Below are 13,382 nucleotides of genomic sequence, written 5' to 3' on the forward strand. Positions count from 1 at the left end.
AGCTGAAGATTTGTGCTAGGTGCAGTGGCTCATGCCTGTAATCCTAGCTACTCAGGAGACTGAAATCTGAGGATCCCAATTAAAAGCCAGCCCTGGCACTAAAGTCCATGAGACTCTTACCTCCAATTAACCACCAGAAAACTGGAAGTGGTGCTGTGGCTCAAGGACTAGGGCAGTATTTTTGAGCTGAAGAGCTCAGGGGCAATGCCCAGGCCCACAGTTCAAGCCCTACAACCAACCAAAAAAAAAAGATTTGCTAATTCACAAAGTTTATGAACCAATCTTTGCTTACCCAAGCATATTTAAAATATCCCTCATTGATCTAATAGTCCTTCCAAATGGTACCAATTAAATCCTAGACTATGTATCAGTGTTATTTTTCCTCCTTCATCTCTAATACTAATTTGTTGTATGTCTTTCCTTGATTGTAAATTTCTCACCAAAACTCTATCTGTCTGTTTGCTCTTCAGGTAATATCTTGAGCTGCATTTGACAATACATTTCCCTATGCAGATTCATGTGGCACCATCAGCCACTGTGTTACAGGAAATTCAGCACACCAGAGAACAGTGGCACAGCTTCACTGTGAGAAAAGCACTCACTCAGTATGGTCTTAGCTGAAACTCTGAAGATGGTCCTTGACATTTTCTTCTTATTTTAACCACTGTAAAGCCTCACTTTTTGGGTCTCTAGGTACCACTTGGAAAGGCCAGTTAACTATAATCAGAGAGGCCAGGTCTAGCATCCAGTTTCCATGGGAATGAAGGCAGCTGTTGTGCTGAAACAAACTGACAGTAGAGGAGGAAGTCTGAGATAGGTGCTGGCCTTTATGGAAATATCCATGGGCACAGAGAGGTGGCAGACTCAGAGCTAGAAGGTAATCTCAGCCCAACAAAAAAAAAGCAGTAGAAGGTACATCTGTCTATCCATTCATTCCTTCACCCAGTGAAACAGATACCCCTAAACTCCTGTCAATTCCAGTCTAGGACCTGGAAAACAGTGATGTGGAAAAGTACAGAAGGTCCTAGCTTCCTAGAGTCTCCCACCTTGTGGTTAAGGAAGACAGCTGAGTGTGGATGACAGGTCAGCCTTGGTTGTTAACTTCATTGGATTGAGACTTGCCTAGGAGATTAACAGAGCACATTGCAGATATGCCTGTGAGGGAGTTTCATGAAAGAACTTAGGAGTTGAATGCTAGTGGCTTATGCCTGAAATCCTAGCTACTCTGGAGGCTGAGATCTGAGGATCATGTTTACAAGCCATCAAAATGTGGCTCAACTGATAGAGTGCTAGGTTTGAGCACAAAAGCTCAGGGACAGAGCCCAGGTCTAGATTTCAAGCTGCAGGACCAGAGAAGGGATAGAGTGAAAAAAGAAAGAAGGTGGGCAAGGGAGGGAAGGGAAGGAAGGCAGAGGACAGAGCCCAGCAGACACATGGGGGAGGCAGTGTGCATAACTGCTTTCCTGCCTGCTCTGGTACCCCAGATTTTTTCCCCTCAGGGCCCCTGGAGCCTATCTATGGGTGTCCCATCCCAGGGGGAGGTAGGGCTGGGAAGACCAGTGAGGACCAGGAACTCCTGAGCCTGTCTGTGCCTCCCTGATTATCCCCCCAAGAGAAGTGGTGAAATACACCAATGCTTCTTAACAGGTGGTACTTGTCTTGCAAGAAAAAAATATCAGGCCTTTGCAGCATCCGTATCAGGTCTGTTGTACTTGCACAGAACAGGGGAGCCATTTGCACTTCTTTTGTTGGTGGTCCTAAAGGCTTCACTTCTAAGTTCCCCTGCCTCAGTCTGGTAAGGAGGTGAGTAGGCAACCAAATTCTTTTCCTTCCGGAAAAAAAAAATGCTGCTTCCCCAGGCTCTCAGGTTGGGTCTCCCCAAACAAAACCAAAGCAACCTGTTCTAAGAGCAGGCTGTGTGGCAGAAGGTGAGGGGTCTGGCATCTCCAATGCTGGGAGACTGGTCTTTGCATGCACCTGGGTGACGGTCTGCTGACACCCCCCCCCCATTCCACTGGGGGCAAAATCTAGCCAGGAAGCTGCCTGGTAATTGTCTGTAGTAATAGGTCCTTTTGTAAATGCTTATCAAAGCACAGTGCGCTGACCACAAGTGAGCTCTGGAAATTACTTTTGCTGAGAGATCCCCAGGGCCTGTCCCTGCATTCAGTTTCCAGGAGCTCAAAAACCACTCTGTGTTTTACTGAGTCTATCTCCCTCTCTCTGTGTCTCTCTCGTTCTCCTTCTTCCTCTCTCTTTTCCTATTTCCCTCTCTCCTCATCTCTTCTCCTTCTCTTGTCTTTCTTCCTCCTTCCTTCCTCTCTCCCTCCCTCCCATCCTCTTTCCTCCCCTCTACCCCACTCTGCCACTGGTTACATGGGTTTCTGAGGTCTTGCATGCTCCCTGCTTATGAGCCACACAGGAAAAGTCAGCCTTTCACGGGAAGCTTCATGTGTAGGTGAAGGTCGAAGAGCATCCAGGATTCTTTTGACCTATAAGCTAGAGGAGCTTGGAGGAATGTGTTCCTTCTGCTTTGGGTTTTGAAGTATTCATGTAATGTGATCTGAGGGTAGGAATAGAACCTCCAAGGTTGCTTTCTGATCCTCAAGGCCAATGTGAAAAAGAATGGCAGCCAAAGTTTGTATTGAATCCAGTCACCCCTAAGCATCCCACACCACAAATCCCCTCAAACCAGAATCCTACCTCCCACTGCAGTGGGGATTTATTCTTCCTTGTCTCATAGATCAGATAGAAGCAATTTTCAAGTTCTCATAAATTCCATCAGAAAGAGATATTTCCTGAATAAAATAAAGGGGAACAAGCTGGGTGTTGGCTCATGCCTGTATTCCTAGCTATTCAAGAGGCTGAGATCTGGGCCGGGAGTTTGGCCTAGTGGTTAAAGTGCTTGCCTAGCATGCATGAAAACCCGGGTTCGATTCCTCGGTACCACATGCATAGAAAAAAAAAGCCAGAAATGGTGCTGAGGCTCAAGTGGTAGAGCTCTAGCCTTGAGAAAGTCCAAGGACAGTGCTCAGGCCCTGAGCTCAAGCCCAGGACTGGAAAAAAAAAAAAAGAGGCTGAGATCTGAGGCTCACAGTTAGAAGCTACCCAGGCAGAAAAATCCGTAAGACTCTTGCTTCCAGTGAACCACCAGTAAACCAGAAGTGGTACTGTGGTTCAAAACAGTAGGGTGAAAAAGCTCAGGGATAGTGACCAGGCCCTGAATTCAAACCTCATGACTGACATAAAGAGAAAAAAGCCGGAAGTGGTGCTGAGGCTCAAGTGGTAGAGCTCTAGCCTTGAGAAGGTCCAAGGACAGTGCTCAGGCCCTGAGCTCAAGCCCAGGACTGGCAAAAAAAAAAAAAAATGTATAGAATTTCTACAGACAGTAGTGGGGGAGGGGAGGACAAAGGTGGACCCTCACTCTCTGCAAAGGTTGTGAGCAAATCCTAGATGGTCATCTCCATTAGAACATGTGTCAGGATGAATGAAGGCAGAGAGAGAGAATTTCAAGGAGTGTTTGGGGAAAGAGGAGTAGCTGGGTCTCCCTGAAGCTTACAAAAGCTGAACATCAGGATGCATAAATTCTGGTATGTCTGTGTGCAAAACTTTCTCATTTCCTTATGGTCTCTCATTGTAGATTCGGTTTCGCTCATTAAATTCCAAGCTCCTGGAATCCCTGGGGAAAGAGGCTCCTTTACAGAAAGTCAGCTGTGTGCTGATGTTTTGTTAAGTCTTCATAAATCATGTGAGCCCTTCCATAAATCAAGCAGAGTTGCCTTGGTTCTGCCGCTGAACTCTGTGGACACTTCAGGATAGTGTTTCCATTTGTTCCAGGCAAAGCTATCAAGACTGGGCCAGGCCCAGCCCTTCTGCTAGGGGAGGGCAACTCTTCCCACGCCCTTGATTTGCCTGGAGGCCCCTTACTGTCTTTCCTCTCTTCTTTTTATCCATCCTTCCCAGGAAAGCAGGAAAGACTCAGGTATCAGTCACTTAGGCCTGATGATGGATTGATTAATTGCACTTTAGCTGAAATCCTGGTAACACAGGTATGACCGGTGCTTTCAACTGCTCATATGCATTTTAATCCTTCAGTGTGCAATGAAACACTATTTTCCAGGCTAAAAGACATTCCAAGCTTGAATTCATTTGCCAAGATGTTTTAGAGGACGGTGATGATGGAGGGGAAAGAAAAGAAGGAAGAGATTAGAAACTGAAAGGAAAAGAATAAGCTGTAAAGCAAGAGACATATAAAGATAAAGAAGCATGATGGAAACTGAATTGAATATGCATAATAGATGTTTGTAAACTTTCAATTGAATAAGTGACTATGGAATATATAGACGGATGGAAGCTCAATATGGATGAAGAGATTGCTTTTCTCCTCAAAACTAGACAGCACATTTCTCGGAGATGGAAAAAATTGCAATACATATTTTTTTTTCCATTCAGACCAGCCATATATTTCACTTCTTAATAAATAGGTAGATGTAATAAACATATGCCTATTGAGATGCTATGCATATTTCAAATGTATTTGTCAGATTGTATTACACATTAAGAGAAACAACGAAGGGAGAACAATTTTCTTTTGAATCTTGATTCCACAAGCTTTGGCTCATGACCACTTGGACCCAGGCATTTCAGTAAAACATCGTCAAGTGAGATGTGGAAAAGGGAGTTTCTTCACTTCATTGCAAAGAAAGGGACAAGCGGGGGCCAGGCATACCCAAAAACTCACTTCTGGAGATCCTCCAGTGATGCCTCTATTCTAAAGCCTCTAGAACTTTTTCAAAGACTTCTACCAGAGGAGGAGCAGCTGTAACACACATGAGCCCGTGAAGGACTCTTTCATATTCAAACCAAAGTTTGTCACAATGTGTGTTAGGCTTGCATGCTGTAAATAAAGCCATTTTCAGAAAGCCCCAATGCTCACCCACTTATTTCTAGACAACTGGCTTTTCAGTCATCTTACTCTGCTATTTCCCATCAGCAAGTGATAGAACATTCTCTAACATGTTTCATCTGACTGGTAACTGAGAGCACACAAATTTTCAATCTGCAAAATGCTGGTGCTTTTAGTGTCCAGAAGTCATTAGGAAGAGTGCGAGAATGGTAAGGAAAGAACTTAAAATTAGGAATTCAATACAACTTCATAACATTTGCCAGATGCCTTCACATCTCTACCATCATGCAGGCAGCACTAGAAGAAAGATTTAGATATGATTTAAAAATGACTGCTAGTTTATTTCAAAGTGCTTTCTGAAAGAGTTGCAAAATTCTCAAATTATATGCAAAAGATGGATTGAATGATCATTACTGAAATAAATTTATGATGGCTGGAGATGTAGTTCAGTGGTTAGAACTTACCTGTCATGGGAAAGGCCATAGATTTGACCTTTAACACTACAAAAAAAAAAACAAACAAACAAAGCCAAAGAATACATTTCTACAAACATCTCCTTTTTTTTTCTACCCATAAAGTTGAATCATATTTTGTGGGTTCAAGGAGAAGGAATACATTTCAGTTAGTAATCTATCTATTGTGTAATAATTGAAAAACACCCAACTTTACAGTTGATGGACAAGAGAGACCAAACAATTTATGAATTTGGTGCTCAGTCTAGTGGTGCCATTCTTGCACTGGAATGCATATACCCCAAGCCCCCTAGGGCATATCTGAAGCCATGAGTAAGACTGAATTCTATTTTACTTTTTCATATATAATCTATGGATTAGGAGCAGCAAAAAAATCAACTAATGATAAAATAGGATAATATAACAAGAAACATGCATTGAAATTATGTGAATCTGATCTCCTGTTCAAGATAACTTACTATGTTGTACTCACTCTTTTTCTGATGAGGACATGATCTCGTGACAATGGCAGTCAATGTAATGATGGAACTAATTCCTAAATAACTACTGGGTAGTTACAAAATGGATCCTGGTCAGGATCGAACAGAACAGGTGGAGATTTCATCATACTGCAACTTAAAACTTAGGAATTGTTCATTTCCAGATTTTTTTCCAATTTAATATTTTTGGATGCCTATTTCCTGAGTGTAGCTGAGACTACGAGATACAAAATCCCAAATCAAAGATGACGTATTCACAGATCAAGTGAGTTGTCTGGCTTATGAAAAGATAGAGGACCAGGTAAACCTATGTTCAATCTCTAACTTAAATAACGGTACTTAAATAACTTAAATAAATAAATAGTCCATTCGTTGAATTTAAGTGAGGCCAAATGACAGAGGAGATGGGCTAATTACATCATCTGAATCCAAAGTAATTTTATGAATTCACTGACCCCTCCAAGACAGGAAGGAATAAAAGTCAACCACTAAGTCATTTATGTCGATGTCTGGTTTTATATGTGACCACATACAATACAATTCATCAAGGATTCCTATTCAGGTCTAAGCATTTGATTGCTAATACAAGACATTCCAGAATTTTCTTAGCCAATCTAGCCCACTTCCCAACTTCAAATTCTCAGACACCCCATGGTGACCACGGCGGGTGCCTGGTGGTATAACAAAGATAAGAAATGCTGCCATGCTGGTTTCCATCTTTGAAAGGGTTTATCTTCAGCAGCATCACCTGACAGGAAGTGAGGGAGGGGATTGTTTCAGCTGGTGGCTCCAAACTTTTCTCTCTTTTAGGCCAACTGGGAGATTTACAAGACACCAGATCCCAGGAGATGACTGCAGAAAGCACACTCCTCTCCTAAAAAGGGAACAAACAAAAACAAAAACAAAACAAACAAAACCCCAGCACTAATTCCTTAGGCTATTAGGGTTCATTTAAACACTTCTCTCTGGGAGACTGAAGAACCTATTTTAATCGAAAACAGGTGACTTTTATTCTTCCATCTTGAAGTTTTTAGATGGCTTGTGTCATATTTATTTGAAAATGAGGCTGATTGAATTTTACACATATAATTCCTATAATATTTCTCATTTGCAAAGAACTCTGAAAATTTCCCACAGTCTTATTTTCCTAATGATTTTGTTTTTTGACTTGCTTCGAAAGGAATGCAAAATAAAAAATACTTCTTCAGTGTATCTTGTTTCTCCCAGTTGCAGTCATTTCTCACAACTGCAAATACACTGATGATCCATTTTTCCAGGTAATTCTGATGGCTTTGAATGTGCTTGCTTCAATAAGCTGGTCTAATGGCTGAAAGAAGTGGTCACATCCTTTCTGAGAATAGTAGAGGAAAGTTTCTTTCCCGGAATGAGTCAGAAGGCTCACATGGCTTCTGAGTTCAAGGGTTTCTGTTAGCCTTCCAGGGTTTATTCTCCCTCCCCCCACTCTTCTAACTTTTGTTTTCATAGCAATATTAATTCCAGTCCTATGAATTGAGGTTTGGATAAGTTCCTTCTTGATTTTTAAAAACATTTTAACACCGAATCAAGATGGGTCCTCAAATAAGAAAGTAGGACACAAAACTCTTGGTTGATCATAAATTCACCATTTTTTTATACTTTCTATTACTTTTCTATCATTTAGTCTTACTGGAAAGAAAATGTGATTGGAATATTCTCATAATTTGTCCTCTAATTAATCAAGTTTAAAAAATACTCTAAGTAACCAAGTTTTATTTATGCTTTTAGCAACCAAGTCACTAAATCTTTGTTTATTAGTAAAAATAAAATGGGATATAAACCATTCATTTGGGGGGACATTTTAACATAAAATTTATATACTCCCTGATAAATGCCAGCTACCAGCTACATTTTAGAGTCTCAAAGAATTTGGTAATAAGGTCTGTAATACACATAAAAACTTAATTAACTTCCATAATTGTTCAAATATAATTCTAGAAGTCACACTGTCCTAATGTAGTTTTATTTCCAAGCTGAGTTGCATTTATCTGTGTGTGTATATATATATATATATATATGTGTGTGTGTGTGTGTGTGTGTGTGTGTGTTTGTATGATTATGCATATAAATAAATAGATCACCTAATTTTGTAGTTCTAGAAATTGATGTTTTCGCCACTGAGATGTGTAAAGTTTGGGAAACAAAGATGAAGGTGAGCAGGATGACATGATACAGTCTATTGAAAGCAATTCCTCATGTTTTATCCACTTGGTAAGTTGAAAGAGTTGACATCTTTCTTAGTGGGTGTTAGTGACACTATTACTGGAAGGACAACTATTCTTGCCCTCTAGGAGAGAAGAATTCAGATCAGATGGAAACCTAGTGGAAGAGGAAGTGATACTTCAAAAGCTGCTTTTTGCTGAGAGATTCCGATTCCTTAATTAAGCTCACTAACTGGAAGCAGAATAAAGGTTGGGCAACCCAGAAGCCCCCATTTTATGCCTATGACCATTGTCATGAGATATTCTCGCCTGCAGGCACTCTGCAACCATCTTGGAATCTAGGACAGGCTGGACCACCTACTACCATCTGGAACTCTTACAGTGTCAAGGTCTCACCTAACAATCCTGAGAAAACAGTCAGAACCCCCCCCCCTCCACACACACACACACACACACACATACACACATACCCTTTCTGGACACTTAGGGAACATGAATGCATTTTGTATAAAAGACCATAAGCATGTTATACTAAATTTGTACACTTCTACTCTGCCCTCCATCGTGTGTGTGTGTATGTGTGTGTATGTGTGTGTGTGTGTGTGTGTGTGTGTGTGTGTGTATGTGTATATGTCTATCTACTAGGGCACATATTCAGCGCCTCTGACTCTCATTTAGCTTTTCACTCAAGGGTAGTGCTTTACCACTTGAGCCATACCTCCACTTCCAGCTTTCTGGCGATTAAAAAAAAAAAAAAACCTCTGGGATTTTTCTGTCCCATCTGGCTTTAAACAGTAATCCTCAGAAGTCATACTCCAGAGTAGCTACAAGCCACCAGCCCCCAGATTTACTCTGCCAACATCTACACACCATTCAGATAAAGTTTAGACACTATGGCAATGCATTATGACAGTCACAGACATACAGGGCTCTGTATGTCAGTATGTTTCAGTATCCTTGGGGGCGGTCATTGGACGCTTGCATAAGGACAGAAGAGTCAAATGACCTCTGACTCAGAATTCAGCTTCTTAATAGTTACAAGCAGGACAAGCAATTATCTTGATAATAAAATACAAAACATTTCCTATAAGCCATGTTTTTGCATAACAATATTCTTAAGAATATTGTCTTAAGACAGCCTTGTAATTATAGACAGAACATTAAGTTTTACTTTTACATCATCAGTCCATTAAATTGACCATAGAAAAGTCTTCAGTTAATTCCTAAATTACAGCCAACTTAATAAGAACACAAACTTTTTAGAAGTTCCATCTTTCCTATACTTGAAGACCTACTCCTATATTCTGCACAACTTGCCTTTGAGTTTTTTGATACTTTTCTCAGTCTTCCCCTTTCCCCCATTTTGGAATAAATCTTTTAGGACAAACTTTGCTTTACAAAAGATTCTTCTATATTTTAAAGCATTTTCCTTTAATAGTTATTTTCCAAAACCATGTCCCCAAACTTCTATATCGTTTTTCTACTAAAAGAATCATTTTGTCTGTTTTAAATAATTTGTATTTTTAAATAACTTTAAAATTTTTGAATTTAGACAACTTTTTTTCCTTATAAAATATTCTTAGTATCATTGCACACTGAAAATATGCAGGTCTGAACTCAAGACCGCTCATGCTTACTAGACTGGCACTATAAGGCTTGAGTTTATCTTTCAGCTTTCTTTACTCTAGTTAATTTTTTTAAAAATTAAGAGTGTCACCTTTTGCCTGAGTTGGCATGAACAGTGATCTTTCCATTTAATCTTCCCACCACACTTGGGGTGACAGGATCACGACTGGTTATTTTAATGAAGACCCAGGAGGAACACAACCTTAAAGTGCTTCTCCTTACAACAACAATTTACCAAAACATTATTTATGAATAGATTCATGTATTATAAAAGACAGCCAGGTGCAAATTGCACTTGAGACAGGATGAACCAGATCAAGATTACATAACCAAACAGCCAAATCTCAAGATTCCTTTCGCAAGCCTTAAATTAAGCAGTCACAACAATGGCCTTTGAGTTCAAAGCCTGGACTTTAAAATGCTTTTTTGTTTTTTGGCCTGAAGCTGAAAGTTAATTCCTTAGTACCTACAATTTAGTAAGACCTGGTGAGATAAGCACTTTGGAAAACTAGTTTTCTTAGAAGTTGCAGAAGACTGGGCAAACACAAAACAGAAAAGACATAATAACCCCGTACATTAATTTTTGCAAGAATCACCCTAAAGATGTTCACACAGGCACACACACACACACACACACACACACACACACACACACACAGAGGATTTTAATCTGTTATGCCCAGATTGAAGCATGCATGAGTTCAAGAAAATGCAGAAATTTAATTTAAATGTCACAGTCACACTGGTCAGTTATTTCTAGGAATTATGGGAGCAGAATGCATCATATCCAATTCTGCTCTGAAAACGTATCATTTGGTGAGGCTTTTGTTTCTGTGGTTAACATAAGAATTAATCTCTTAGTAAGATGCTGCCACTAGAATTTTAGCCTCTTCAAATCAGTCAACTTAGACACAGAATGTGCAAAATGACAAAGATACACAAATAGGCTAATTTAGAATATACTGGAAGACAAATCATTCTTCTGCCTGTTTTTTCCCTAGTAGTAGATCAGATGAGGAGAATTCTCCCTAAGCAGACAGGAAGGACTTAGTACTTTCCATTTTTAAGCAAATTACAAGGGAGATACTCTGGTTTCCAAATCTTGGATGAGACTTACCAGAAACCTACTCAAAAGACCTTAAGATTCATTTCTTTCTCTGTTATAACAAATGGTTCCACACAGTACGACTCACAGATACCAACAGGTGTCAAACCCTTGCTGGGTTTCAAGATGGCTACAAAGTGACTGCGGGAGAAAATGGAGGCCCATTTGTCCAAACTTTAATTTGCTGTGTTACTGGGTCTTTATTAAGAAAGTTTCAACCTGTGCCAAGGAGACCTAGTGTATCTCCTGTTCCTTCTGGTAAAGTTTTCAGTGTATCTGCTTTTACCTCAAGGTCTTTGATCCATTTGGAATTAATTCTAGTGCAGGGTGACATAGAAGGATCCAACTTTAGTTTTCTGCAGGTGCTTAACCAGTTCTGCTGGGAGCATTTGTTGAAAGGCTGCCTTTCTTGCATCCTATTTTTAGTGGCTCCCTTATCGAAGATTAGGTGGCCATAGGTCTATGGGTTGAATTCTGGTTCTTCAGTTCTATTCCATTGTTCCTCAGGCCTGTTCTTGTGCCAGTACTAAGCTGTTTGGGTTACTATAGTTCTGTAATAGAGTCTAAAGTTTGGTATTGATATTCCTCCAGCGTCTCACCACCTTTTAACTTTACAATAATACAAAAGGATACCATGACAATGACCCTCTTTGGACTTTTAAGTAATCAACCCATTCCTATGAGATACACATTACTATGATATAGTTAATATAATACACACTTTCAGTTAGATGGTTTTGTCTTACTAAGGACTAGTCAATGTAAATGGTCCAAACATACTTAAAGATGGCTGAGCTAAGTTTGAATGTTAAGTAGGGGAGATTATTAAATGTATTTTATTTATTTATTTATTTATTTCTTTATTGTGCTGGTATTGGGGCTTGAATTCAAAGCCTCACAGTACTGCTTAGCCTTTTTTTTACTTATAATTGGTACTTTACCATTTGAGCCATGTCTGTACTTTTGAATTTTTCACTGGTTAACTAGAGATAAGAATGTCTCCGATTTGTTTGTCTAGGCTGGCTTCAAACCATGATCCTTGGATCTCAGCCTCCTGAGTGTGTAGGATTTACAGGTAAGGGTCACCAGCACCCAGCAGAAATATCTTCTTGACTTACAATATTTTCCATTCATAGTGGGTCTATTTGAACTTAACACTAACGTAAGTCAAGAATCATATGAACATATATTTCACATACATGACTGGATTTTCATGGTTGACGTTTCTAATGAAACTCCTCCACGTAACTGTATGTTGAGTCTAGTCCCATACTTTTTGGTACTCGATAAAGGCATGGCGAGGATCCATGAGGCCACCTGGAGAAGCACATGGCATTGTGTCACTGTCAGTGTCAAGTGAGTGCGATGTGAGACACAACCTTAGCCTTGTTCATGGCCATTGAAAGGAACTTTCCCTACAGGACTTTGAGTATCCCAAACAGCATGGGTGTCGGGTATACAGGCCTGTACACACAAGGAGAGAAACTTTAGGCTACTCAAGGCTAAAGTACTGTTTTCTCCTCTCCCCCACCCCTCTCTCAGCAATACAACTTTGGGATTATCACCTAGCACTCCCTTTTCTGCTGATGCAACCCCCCCTCTCCCCAAGATATAGTAAATCTCACAGCTGAGTGCACAACTCAATCTTCTGGACAAGAGCAATGGAATCATCCCTTGGGGGAATGGAGCACAAGGCAGGTGGAGCTTCCAGCTGCATGCTTTCAGTAAGGGCATTGTGTGACATGGTTTTCACCATCTGCCTGGAACACTCTCCATCACTTCAGACTTCTCTTCTGCCTCTGTCTTCTTCCACTGGGAAGCAGAGCTAGCAGTGGATCAAATGGCTCTACTTGAGGGAAAAATACAATCTGGCTCACGCAGGACCATGAGTTTTGTGTCTTTCTTTAAGTTTCTCAACCTCCATCCGTGGTCTCCTGGCTGCCAAAATGGTATACAAAGGTGCCCTTGGAGTCAGATCTTTGCCAGATTCTTTGGCACTTTTTCATTTCTCCTGGCTAGGGCCGTCTATGAGGCCTGCTGCTCATACAAAGTATCACACGTGGGGAAATTGCCTAATAAATCACAGTGTTCATGGCCTTCTTATATAAAGAACTTTTTCTTCATCTGTCTTCTACTTGGGACAAAATGTATTGAGGACTGATTTTGTGTGAGCAATTGTAAAATTTTCCGAGTCTGCAAGAACCCAGGTCTTTAATAAATCAGACATATGGAGGATTTTTCTCTATAGCTCAGATCTGAATATTTTGTATGGTTTGTGGTCAGTTTCCTCCCACCCTCCCTCCCTCCTTTTCTCCCTCTCTCTCTCCTTTCTTTCTTTCATTTTTTTTAATGTTCTGGCTGGTGTTCAATTCACTTGGTGGTATGGGCTGCAGCCTTGTAATTTCTGCTCGAGTTGAATTTTCCACTCAGAGCAATTTTATAGTTCCCTGGTGGTGTTCACTGAGACAAGAACAGACATTTTTGGCACTTCAACCAACTTCATTGACAGACTTAGAATCTGAAGTGTGGGCCAGAGAAAGCCTGGTTCATCTTACCAGCAATTACATTGACGTGATCATAATCTAATGTTCATACAAA

The sequence above is a fragment of the Megascapheus bottae genome, chromosome 5, assembly GCF_031878675.1.
Source record: "Megascapheus bottae isolate mThoBot1 chromosome 5, mThoBot2.hap1, whole genome shotgun sequence".
Lineage (NCBI taxonomy): Eukaryota > Metazoa > Chordata > Mammalia > Rodentia > Geomyidae > Megascapheus > Megascapheus bottae.